The 12,655-nt window shown below is 38.6% G+C and overlaps 1 pseudogene; it reads right to left on the reverse strand.

Annotated features, from left to right (window-relative positions):
• The window catches only part of LOC124988288 (SUN domain-containing protein 1-like), a 92,736-nt pseudogene that overhangs the window by 59,308 nt on the left and 20,773 nt on the right, over positions 1-12,655 (reverse strand).

The following is a 12,655-nucleotide window of genomic DNA, read 5'->3' on the forward strand; positions in this document are numbered from 1 at the left end:
TTTATCAATGAAGACCAGAGCATGACTGGGCTGAAAATCACTACTTAAACCCCTGGACTTTGGGAGCAAACTGTCAGCGGCACTGTGACCAGAGGGACTCCATGTCGCTCTGTCTCTTGACTGCCCCGGCTGCTGTCCACTCCATCACTGATTGCTGATCAACTGTTGTCACCGAGGCCAGATGACTGACCACCTCTCCCGCAGTGACAACTGCCACCCAGTCTCTGGCTTATCAGACACCCTAGGACATCCAAAGATATTCAAGGAGCTGAGAGAGGCTACGGCTGAGAAGAATCCCCTCAGTCTTGCTGACTGGCTTACTGGCTAAGAGACATTGCATTGAGTAAGTCCATGGGGATTGGACTCTAGGTGAACAAGGGAGGAAATCTTCAATGTATTTGTGACATGCTCTTATTAGGAATGTTGGGTTGAGTGTGCATTGCGTGAATAAAATCCACTTGTTGGAACCAAACTTGATTCCTCTCTTACTCACTGCTTGGGACAGACATCCTGACAAGATAGAAAACTTTTAAACAATCGCTGTCTACTAAAGGTAAACACCATAAAGTAGGGAGGAGGACTCCACCTCACCTACCAAGAAGGCTGAATGGGGAGTTTAGACATGACAATTTCAATGTTGACCCTCATCCAGCTGAAGTACCCCTCCCCACTGCTGGCATGACATCAGAGAAGACCAAGTGAAAGCCAGGACTTTCAGTTCTGCCTGGTGGCACCGGACTTCTCTCCATCATGTCACTAGAGACTAAGTGGGGAGCAGAAACAAGGGACTTCACACTTTCTCAGCCAATGTATGTCAGCAGAAGCCTACTCCTCCTGACAGCAATGAGTCAGCTCCCTCTTTCCTCCACTGGCACAATATCCAAGGACGCCTGCTAAAAGAGATTTAAGTAGATCCAAAGTCTCATAATATCCACAATGTCCAGGATGCAAGTGAAAATCATTTATCATGCCAAGAATAAGGAAGATCTCAAACAGAATAAGAAACGACAATTGACACCAATATCCAAAACGACCTAGATGATGAGATTATCTGATATATTTAAATCGAACAGGTACTATGAGGAGGGAAGGGGGCAGATTGAAATCAGAGTCACTTAACCACTGAGTCACATTCACAGTCCTTTTTAATTTTTTATTTTGAGACAGGGTCTCTCTAACTTTCTGAGGCTGGCTTTGAACTCATGATCCTCCTACCTCAGCCTCCAGCTGCTGGGATTTACAGGTGTTCACAACCTGACTTGGCACAGACTAATATTTTAAAGTAAGTATTAAAAATTCTTCTCCAGGCATGGTAGTATATGCCTGTAATCCCCACTTCTCTTGAGGCTAAGGTAGGAAGATTGCAAGTTTGAGTCCAACTGGGCAATTTAGCAAGCTCCTATCTCAAAATAAAAAAAGGGCAGAGGATGTAGCTCAGTGGTAAAGCTCCCCTGGATTCAAACCCCAGTACAATAAGAAAGAAAAGTAGGAAGGAAAGAGCAAAAAGAAAAATACTTCAACAAAGCCAGGTGCAGTGGCCCATGCCTGTAATCCCAGATACTCAGGAGGCTGAGGCAGGAGGATCACAAGTTCCAGGCCAGCCTCCAAAATTTAGTGAAACCCAGTCTCAAAATAAAAAATGAAAGGGCTGGGGCTGTAGCTCAGTGGTATAACACCCCCAGTTTCAATCCCCAATACCAGGAAGAAAAAATAAAATGTCTCATTTATAAGGCAATTATGTGTATTCCCTTTAAACAAGTACTTATAAACTTATAAGTACTTATAAACTCCCTCTAAACAAATGAAAAACATAAATAGTATTGGCAAAAAAGAAGATATAAAGGATAACTAAACAGAAATTTAGAACTTAAAAATATAGTAATCAAAATTAAAAATTCAGATTTATTCAACAGCAGAATGGAAAGTATATAGGAAAAATAAAGTGAACTTAAAGATGGAAGGTATAAATTATTCTGAACTGAAAGCGAGCAAATGGACTGAAAAAATGAACAGAGGTTCAGAGATTTGTGGGACTAACAAAAGAGCTAACATTCACATCATAAGAATCTCAGAAGGATCTTGGCACAGTGTTACATGGCTGTAATCTCAGCTATTGTGGAGTCTGAGGCAGGAGGGTTGAAAGTTGAAACTAGCCTGGACAACTTAGTAAGAACCTATCTCAAATCAAAAATTTTAAAAAGCGTTCAGTGGTAAAGTGCTTGCTTAGCATTTGCAAGGCCCTGGGTTCAATTCCCTAGGACCACAAAAAAAAAAGTCACAGAAGAAAAGAATGGAACAGGAAAGGCATTCAAAGAAATAATGGCTGAAAAGTTCCCAAATTAGGTAAAAGGTAAGGGTTGGGGCTATAGCTCGGTGGCAGAATACCTTGTCTAGCATAAATGAGGCCCTGAGTTGTTCAATCCCCGCCTCTGAAAAAAACAAAAACCAAACCAATTCAAACCAATTTAGGCAAAAGATATAAACTTGTGAATTCAAATGGTGTAGATTCCAAAAAGCAAAATTATTGTGTTTGTTTACTGATCATTTGTGTATCTCATTTTTTTTTTTTTTTTGATACAAGGTCTTACTAAGTTGCTGAGGGCCTTGCTAAGTTGCTGAAGCTGTCTTTGAACTCATGATCCTGCCTCAGTCTCCTGAGCCACTAGGAAACAGGCGTGTGCCACTGCACCCAGCTTCTTGCCCATTTTTAAATGATCTTTACTGAATTATAAGGGTTCTATTTATATTCTGGATATAAGTGCCTTATCTAATATATGAATTGCAAATATTTGTTTCTATTCTGTTGCTTATCTTTTCATTTTCTTGATGGTACCTCTCAGGGCACCAAAGTTTTTAATTTTAAAAAAATTTTTAATTTTTATTTATTTACTTTTATTGGAGATTAAACCCAGGGGCACTGAACTGGATTCCCAGTCCTTATTATTTTTTATTTTGAGACAGAGTCTCACTAACTTTCCCAAGGTGACCTTGAACTTGTGATCCTTCTGCCTTAGCCCTCAGAGCCACTGGGATTACAAGTGTGTGCCACTGAGCCCAAAGTTTTTATGTTCAATGAAGCCCAATTATCAATATTATATTTGATTGCTGTACATTTTCTGTCACAGGCAAAAAAATCATTATCTAACCCAAAATCCTGAATATTTACTAGCAGGCTTTCTTCTAATAGTTGTATAGTTTTAGCTCTTTCATTTAGATTTATGGTTAACTTTGAGTTAATTTTATATATGGTATGAGGTAAGGGCTCAAATTTGTTCTTTTCCATGTGGAGAATGGTACTAGGACCATTTGTTGAAAAGACTTCCCCAACCTGAGTTGCCTGGGTACCTTTTTAAAAATTAATAAATCAATTCTATTGCATTAATCTATGTGTCTAACCTTATACCAATATCATGCTGTCTGATTTCTATAGTTTCATAGTAACCTTTAAAATTGGGAAGCACAAGTTCTCTGTTGTTCTTTTTTTAAAACTGCTTGACTAGAATATTCTAGGTCCTTAGCATTTTCATATGAATTTTGTGATCAACTTGCCAATTTCTGAAAAAAATTAAGTCAACTGGGATTTTGATAGGAAGCACATTGAATCTCCAGATCAATTTGGATAATACTGTCATCTTAATAATAGTAAGTCTTCTGGTCTAGGAAAATAGGATGCTTATTTATTTTGTAATCTTTAAATTATTTTCAGCAATGTTGTACAATATTCAGTGAATGAATCATGCTATCTTCTATTAAATTTATTCCAGATAAATTTATTCTTTTTGATAATATTGGAATGGAATTGTTTTCTTAATTTTTTGTTTTATGTTGTTATTTTTTGTACTGGACACTTTACCACCAAGCTACATCCCCAGCCCTTTTTATTTTTTATTTTGAGATAGGGTCTCACTAAGTTGCTTAGGGTCTCACTAAATTACTGAGGTTGACCTCAAACTAGCAATCCAGCCTCAGCCTTCTAAGACCCTTGGATCACAGGTGTGGGCCATCATGTCTGGCCTTAATTTCATTTTTAAATTGTCAAATTGCTAGGACATTGAATACACTTGAACTTTTCATATTGATTTTATATCCTGGGAACTTGCTAGACTTGTTTATTAGTACTAACAGTATTTGGAGGGGTTTATCAGAATTTTCTGCATGTAAGATATAATCTGCAAAGAAATATAGTTTTACTTCTTCCATTGACTTCCTTTTCATTCCTTCTTTCCAATCTGAATGCTTACACTGTCGGGTATACACCAACCTACAAAATTGAAGAGAACTTTGTTCCCAAACATAGGGGTAAAACATTTACCCCTATGTGAATTTAGTCATTCACTTTCAGGTACGTGATGTTAATTTTTTCATAAACGCACTTTACCAAGTTGAGTAAGTTTCCTTTTATTTGTAATTTGTCAAGTTTTCCTCATAAACAGGAACTGGGTTTTAGCAAATACTTTTTCTGTATTTTTTGAGATGATTATGTTATTTTTATCCTACATTTTGTCCTTATGTATACTACATTACCTGATTATTGGATGTTAATTACTAATTCAATATCTTTACTTCTTATAGGTCTATTCAGATTTTCTTTTTTCCCCATGAGTCAGTTTTAGCAACTTGTGTCATTCTAGGAAATTGTCCATTTTATCACTTCTAACTTTTTGGCACATAATAGTTGATAATATTCTCATGTTACATCAGTATTGATGTCCCCCCTTTCATTCCTGATTTTAGTAATTTTATGTCTTCTCTTTTTACTGGTCAGTCTAACTAAGGATTTATCAAATTTGTTAACCTTGTCAAAAAAAAGGGGGATTCATTAATTTTCTCTATTATTTTTCATTTTCTATTTTATTTATTTTCACTTTAATACTTATTATTTCCTTCCTCTGTCTTGCTTCAGGTTTAATTTTTTCTTTTTCTAGTTTCTTAAGGCATTTAGATTATTGTGATCTTTATTCTTTATTCTTTTCTACCATAGGCATTATCAACTAATGTTCCTACAAACAGCTTTATCTGCATCTCAAAAATAATGGTGTGTTCGTTTTAATTGAGCTCAAAATATTTTCTAATTTACCTTGTGATTTCTTCTTTGATTTGTTAGTTGTTTAGAAGTATGTTGTGTAATTTTTGCATACTTAGAATTTTCCCAAATTTGCTTTCATTGTTGATTTCTAATTCTATTGTAATCAGAGTACATATTTTGTGTGATTTCAGTTCCTTTAAAATTATTGAGACTTGTTTTATGGCCTAGCATTTGGTCTCGCTTGGAGAATGTTCCATGTGCACCTAAGAAAAATGTTATATTCTTGGCATGGTATTGGTACCAAAATAGATAGGTAGACCAATGGTACAGGATAGAAGACACAGAGACAAACCTACATAAGTACAGTTATCTCATACTAGACAAAGGTGTCAAAAACATACAATGGAGAAAAGATAGCCTCTTCAACAAATGGTGCTGTCGAAACTGGAAATCCATGTGCAGTAAAATGAAATTAAACTCCTATCTCTCACCCTGTACAAAATGGACCAAGGATCTAGGAATTAGGCCTCAGACCCTTCACCAAAATAGAAAAAAAAGTAGGCCTGAATCTTCATCATGTTCCTTAACAAGACCCCCATAGCGCAAGAAATAAAAGCAAGAATCAATAAATGGGATGGATTCAAACTAAAAAGCTTTTTCTCAGCAAAGGAAACAATCAATAAGGTGAAAAGAGAGCCTGCAAAGTGGGAGAAAATCTTTTCCACACACACTTCAGACAGAGCACTAATCTCCAAAATTTATAAGAAACTTAAAAACTTTACACCAAAAATACAAATAATCCAATAATAAATGGACTAAGGAACTGGGCCAATACTTCACAGAAGAAGATATACAGGTGATTAACAAATATATGAAAAAGTGCTTGCTCATCATCACTAGTAATTAGAGAAATGCAAATTAAAACCACCCTAAGATTTTATCTAACTCCAATTACAATGGCTATTATCAAGAACACAAGCAATAATTAGTGTTGGCATGGGTGTGGGGGAAAAGGCACACTCATACACTGCTGATGGAGTTGCAAATTGGTGCAGCCACTCTGGAAAGCAGTATGGAGATTCCTCAAAAAACTTGGAATGGATCCACCATTTGACCCAGCTATACCACTCCTTGGTTTATAACCAAAGGACTTAAAATCAGCATACTACAGTGACACAGTCACATCAATGTTTATAGCAGCTCAATTCACAATAGCTAGATTGTGGAACCAACCTAGATGCCCTTCAGTTGATGAATGGATAAAGAAACTGGTGTGTATATATATATATATAATGGAATATTACTCAGCCATAAAGAAGAATAAAATTATGGCATTAGCTGGTAAATGGATGGAGTTGAAGAATATCATGCTAAGTGAAATAAGCCAAGCCCAAAAAACCAAAGGCCGAATGTTTTTTCTGATAAGTGGATGATGATACATAAAGCGGGGAGTGACTGGGGGGCAAGAAAAGAATGGAGGAACTTTGGATAGTGTAGAGGAAAATGGGGCAGGAGGGAGTGGGGGAAGGAAAGATAGTAGACTGACACAGACAATATTACCCTATGTATATGTATGATTATATGAATGGTGTGAATCTACATTGTGTACAACCATAGAAATGAAAAGTTGTACCCCATTTGTGTATAATGAATCAAAATGCAGTCTGTAAAAATAAAATTTAAAAATTAAAAAAGTATAAAAAAAAGAAAAAGAAAAATGTTATATTCTACTATTTTTTGGTAGAGTGTTTTAGAGTTATCCGTTAGGCTTATTTAGTTGACGTGTTGTTTGTCCCTTGGCTGGCGCCCTCTTTATAGACTAAGGATAACTGCCTCCCCAGAGTCACACTCTTTTCAGAGTCAAACCATCTCATGGCTGAATAATGTGTGGATGTAAAGGCCTGGCTGCCTCATCCCAACTCAGGGCAGCTCTGAAAGGTCATCCCAGCTCCAGGTTAAACCTCAATGTCTGCTTTCCCAAGACCCAACCTGCATGTCCCTAACTCAGTCAAACCTTGACAACTCTGGTTTCAGAACATATTTCAGATCAGACCTCTTCTCACCTCGCCTGCATCATCTCTCACAGGTCATCATGCAGGGAACGGCTTGGGCTAGAGGTTGGGGGAAGCCCAGAAGCAAGGGAGCCAGGTAGGATACTACTGCAATATTTCCAGTAGGATTTGGTGATGGTGTAGTGAGAAGCAGCCTGATTTAGAATTTATTTTAAAGCCAGAGTTGACATCTCTTATGGATCTCCCAATCTAAAATAACCCCCACGTCATTCTCTCTTACCCTGCTTTATATTACCTTATACGCCCTATAACTACCTGATGTTATATTTTACATTTACTTGGTGTCCGTTTTGTTTGCTGCTGTAAATTCAGAGCAAAAAATAATGCCTGGCACAAAGCAGGTGCTCAACAAATAATTTTTGGATGAATGAATGGAGCAAATGGCATGCAAGAGAACTTCAGAATGGCATCGAATGTGAGTAAAGGCATATAGGAATGGCTGGATCTGTGGTTTCTGGTGCAATCCCAAGTAGAAACTTAATTCTCAATCATTCTCACATTATTTTTAAATGACAAAAATAATAATAATTCCCACTAAGATAGATGGTGCCTCTGAGTAGAAAGAACATGAGTTTGGAAATAAGTAGCCAATGTCTGAAACCCACTTAGTAGCTGTATGACCTTGGGCAAGTTGCTCAACTTCTCTGAGCTCCACATATCACTGAGGGTGAAAGTAATAGTATCTGCTCCTGGAGGTTTTTTGTTTTTATTTGCAGTACTAGGGATTAAACCAAGGGCCTCATACTTTTGAGGGTATTTTAAATGAGATAGTGCATGGTCATTTGAGGTCCTGCTTTACCCAGGCTTAAAATAAGTAAACAAAGCAGATAAAAATACTTTTGCCTTTGGGGAACTGGCAGTCATTAAACAAGAAAAATAAATAAAATATATAACAAGCTAGTTAGATGGTATAAAATGTAGTAATAAAAAGAAAAACCAAAGGGGATGGGACACATGGAGGAGAATTTCCAATTTGGGAATGGGATAGACAAGGAAGACCTCCAAGAGAAAGGGCATTTTGAGGTGGGGGGATGAGAAATGCAGATACCTGGGGGAGGAGAAGATCCAGACAGCTTGGAAGAGCAAATGCAAAAGCTCTGTGGTGTGCATGTACCTGTTTAAAGAACAGTGAGGTAGTTACTCTGATACAATGAGATGAATAATTGCAGTTAGTTCAGAAAAGTAAATGGGGTAAGGATATGTAGGGCCTTGCAGGCCTTGTAAGGAAGTTAGCTTATTCCAAGTGATTAGAGAATTTTGAGCAAAGGAGTTACATGATCTAACTCACATTGTAACAAACTCATTCTGGCTGCTGTGTAGATAAATGGCCAAGAAAAGCAAGGATATCGGTAGGGGGAAAGGAGATGAAAGAGATGAATCTGAATATATTTTTAAGGTTGAACCAATAGGATTTAAGACAGATTAGAAACCAGACACAATGGCAAACACCTGTAATTCCAGCAATTCGGAAGGCTGAGGCAGGAGGACCTCAAATTCAAAGCCAGCCTCAGCAACTTATTGAGACCCTAAGCAACTTAGCAAGACCCTATTTCTCAATAAAAAGGGCTGGGTATATGGCTCAGTGGTTATGTGTCCCTTGAGTTCAATCCCCAGTACAAAAAAAAAATTGCAAAACCCAATTCTATCAGGAGGAAGGGGAAGGTTTATAGGGAAAATCAGATCAATGTTGGACATATTGGGCTTAAGGTACTCACCAGACATTGGAAGTACAAGTCTGAAGTTCCAAGGAGTGGTCTGCTCTCGAAATAGTAATTTGAAGTTGTCAACACAAACATGGTCTTTGAAGGTACCATTTAAACTGGTGGGGAACCATGAGACTGTATGAGACCACCTAGGGACAGGAAAAAAAATAGAAAAGATTCAGGAATTGAGGCATGGACACTACAGTGTAATAAGCTGGGGAAAGGAGGGAAGAAGGGATGGTACATGCTACCAATTCAGGAGGCTAGAGCAGAAAGATCTCCATTTTCTTTTTGTGTGTGTGTGCATGTATGGTACTGAGGATTGAACCCAGCGGTACTTAACCACTGAGGCACATCCCCAGCCCTTTTTTATATTTTATTTAGACAGGGTCTCACCGAGTTAGTATGTGCCTCTCTAAGTTGCTGAGACTGGCTTGAACTCCAGATCCTCCTGCTTCAGCCTCCCAAGTTGCTAGGATTCCAGGCATGTGCCATCGCACCCAGTGGATGCCAGCCTGGGCAACTTTGTGAGATCCTGTCTCAAAATAAAATTAAAAGGACTGGGGATATAGCTCAGTGGTAGAGTGTACCTGGGTTTGATCCTCAATATGAAAGAAGGAAAGAGAGAGGGACAGAAGAAGGAAGGAGGGAGGGAGAGAAAAAAGGAAAGATTGATTTATGAGCATGGAGTCATTCTTGCTTATTTTTATATCTATGGTGAGCTGTTGTCACTTTGTGTCTGATCACATTATCAGGGCCCAACTCAAAGACTGATCCTCTGAAGGTCAGAACCTGAAGTGTGCATGATTGACAGGCTATCCTGCTCAGGAAATATACACTGAAAGAAAAGTCAGTTAAGCAAAATGAACCTCTATTTGATGGAATACTATAAGGAAAGGGGTCATTTTTTACCAGAGAGAACTTCATGTCCCTGGCATGCTGTGGCTCACTATAATGATAATATCATCCTTGTTAGTGTCAACATCTGGGAAGGCATTAGGAAGAAAAGCAAGCGTTTAGGTAAGTGTCCATATTCTTTGGGGATGTAAGGTCCAAGAAGACAGGAAGGGTGTCTGAGACCCAGGAACAGCTTATACAGCCTGGGCAGGTGCATACTGCCTGGTCTCAGGCAGGATAATCAAGAAATGAGCCAGGAACCTTCCTGACACTATCCTTAAACAGCTTCTGCCTTACAGCATACCTGGTTCCCCTTCCACCTAACCACATCTCTGTCTCCACTGCCATTTCTTCTTTTTCCCAAGATCCAGCCTAGTGCCCCAGCCTTCTTCTCTAAAATGCTGTGAGGTCAGAAACAGCAGAAATGGCAAGTTCAGTTCTTTCCACCCAGGTCTTCTTTGTGGTTCCACAGGAAGCCTAATGTTTCTTCCTACTTTCCTCTTGCTACTCTCCAACGCCAAATCCCCCCAGTCAGCAAACCAGAGAGTGCAAAATCAGTAGGGGCTTTTCACACCAGGTTTTCCCATTCCCAGATTCCTACACACTCAGCTCCTCAGCTGCTGCCTCAACTAAGGAGATGATACAAAAATGGCTATACCAACAGTACAATGGGTCAAAAGCACAGACAGGAAACTCACAAAAGAACCATGAATCATAATTACACAGATGAAAATAATGTTAACCCTTTTTTGGTACTAGGAATTAATCCAAGGAACTCTACCACTGAGCTACATCCCAAGCCCTTTTTACTTTTTATTTTGAGACAGGGTCTCACTAAGCTATTCAGGCAAGTCTTGAACTTGGGATCCTCCTGCCTCAGCCTCTCAAGTAACTGGGATTCTGGGCATGTACCATCATGCCCTGCAACAAAACACAATTTTAAAGTAACAGTCAGATACCCTTTCACCTAATACATGGGGTTGGTGAGAGTAAGGACATTATACAGACTCTGCTGACTGGAATTTAAAGCCGTGCACTACTCTTTGGAGAATGACATTGGCCACACTTAAGGACCAAGAGTTTTGACTCAGGAAATAGACAACCACACAAATTATGAAGGTTCAAAAATACTTACTGCAGGCTGAGTGCAGTGATGCATGCCTATAATCCCAGTGGCTCCGGAGGCTGAGACAGGAGGATCATGAGTTCAAAGCCAGCCTCCCCTAAAGGGAGGTGCTAACCAACTCAGTGAGACCCTGTCTCTAAATAAAATACAAAATAGTACTGGGGTGATGGCTCAGTGGTCGAGTGCCTCTGAGTTCAATTCCCAGCACCAAAAAAAAGAGCTTACTGCAAAACAGTTTATTATATTTTTTAAAATTGACACCCACCTAAATGTGCTACTATAGGAAATTGGTTTAAATTAACCAGGGTTCACCAAATAGTGATATACTAGGCAACCACTAAGAATGACGGTGGGCTAGGCATAGTGGTGCATGCCTATAATCCCAGTGGCTCGAGAGGCTGAGGCAGAAGGATTGCAAATTCAAAGCCAACCTCAGCAACGGTGGGGCACTAAGCAACTCATTGAGACCCTGTCTCTAAATAAAATACAAAATAGGGCTGGGGATGTGGTTCAGTGGTTGAGTGCCCCTGAGTTCAAACCCCAGTATCCCTGCAAAAAAGAATGATGGGCTGGAGATGTAGCTCTGTAGTAGTGCACATGCTCACCATGCCTGAGGCCCTGGGTTCGATACCAAGCACAAAAAAATTAAAAAATAATAAAAATAAGTCATACCCAAATTTAAGAGCTATCTACAAAATAACTGACCTATATTCCCTTTTAATTGGTACATTATAGTTATACATAATAGAATTTATTATGCCATATTTGTACATGCACATCACAAAATTTGATCAATCTCATTCCCAGTACTTTCCTTTTCCCTTCTCTCCTCCTTACCATTGATCTGCTTGCTCTACTTTACTGATCAACCTTCCATTTGTTGTTGTTGTTGTTATTATTATTATTATTATTATTATTATTATTGCATTATAAGTGGGACTCATTGTAGCACATTCATAAATGGATATAGAATAATTTTCTAGATTTCATTCCCTAGTACTCTTCCCCCTCTCATCCCTTTCCTCTACTCTATCCATCTCCTTTCTGACCTATATTCTTTTAGATGTTAACATAATGAAAGGCAAAGTAAGTCTAAGGAAACAAACCAAAGGAATGTAAAAAAGACTTAAATACTAGCAGGGCATGGTGGCACATACCTGTAATCCAGCAGTTCCTGAGATTGAGACAGGAGGATTGCAAATGGCCTGGTGCCCCTGAGTTCAATCCCTGGTCCTCCCCACCGCCCGCAAAAAAATACTAAAATATTAAATACAGTAGATCCTGGACCTAGAAATTAAATTTCTATAAAGGGTATATTGGGCAATTAGCAAAATTTGAATGTGGACTGCAGATTAGAACACTGTATTATATCAATCTAAGTTTCCTGAGGTCACTTTATCTTTTTCCCCCAGTACTAGTGATTGAACCCAGGGGCACTCTACCACTGAGGTAAATCCCAATCTTTTTTTATTTTTTATTTTGAGACAGGGTCTTGCTAAGTTTCTAAGGCTGGCCTCCAACTTGCAATCCTCCTGCCTCAATCTCCTGCATTGCTGGGATTATATGCATGTACCACCCTATCTGGCTAAATTTCCTGATTTTGATAATTGTACTGTATTATATAAAAAGATGTTCTTGTCCTTAGGAAATTCATGCTGATGGGTTTAGAGGTATTGGTCTTGTGTGTGACTTCATTCTCAAAGGATTCAGGAAAAAATACTACTAATGTGTTTTTATAGAGAAATAATGATAAAGCATATGTGGTCAAATGATATCCACTGGTGAATCCAAGTGCAGGGTATCTGGGAATTCTTTTTAGTATTCTTGCTGC

The sequence above is a fragment of the Sciurus carolinensis genome, chromosome 7 (assembly GCF_902686445.1).
Source record: "Sciurus carolinensis chromosome 7, mSciCar1.2, whole genome shotgun sequence".
Classification (NCBI taxonomy): domain Eukaryota; kingdom Metazoa; phylum Chordata; class Mammalia; order Rodentia; family Sciuridae; genus Sciurus; species Sciurus carolinensis.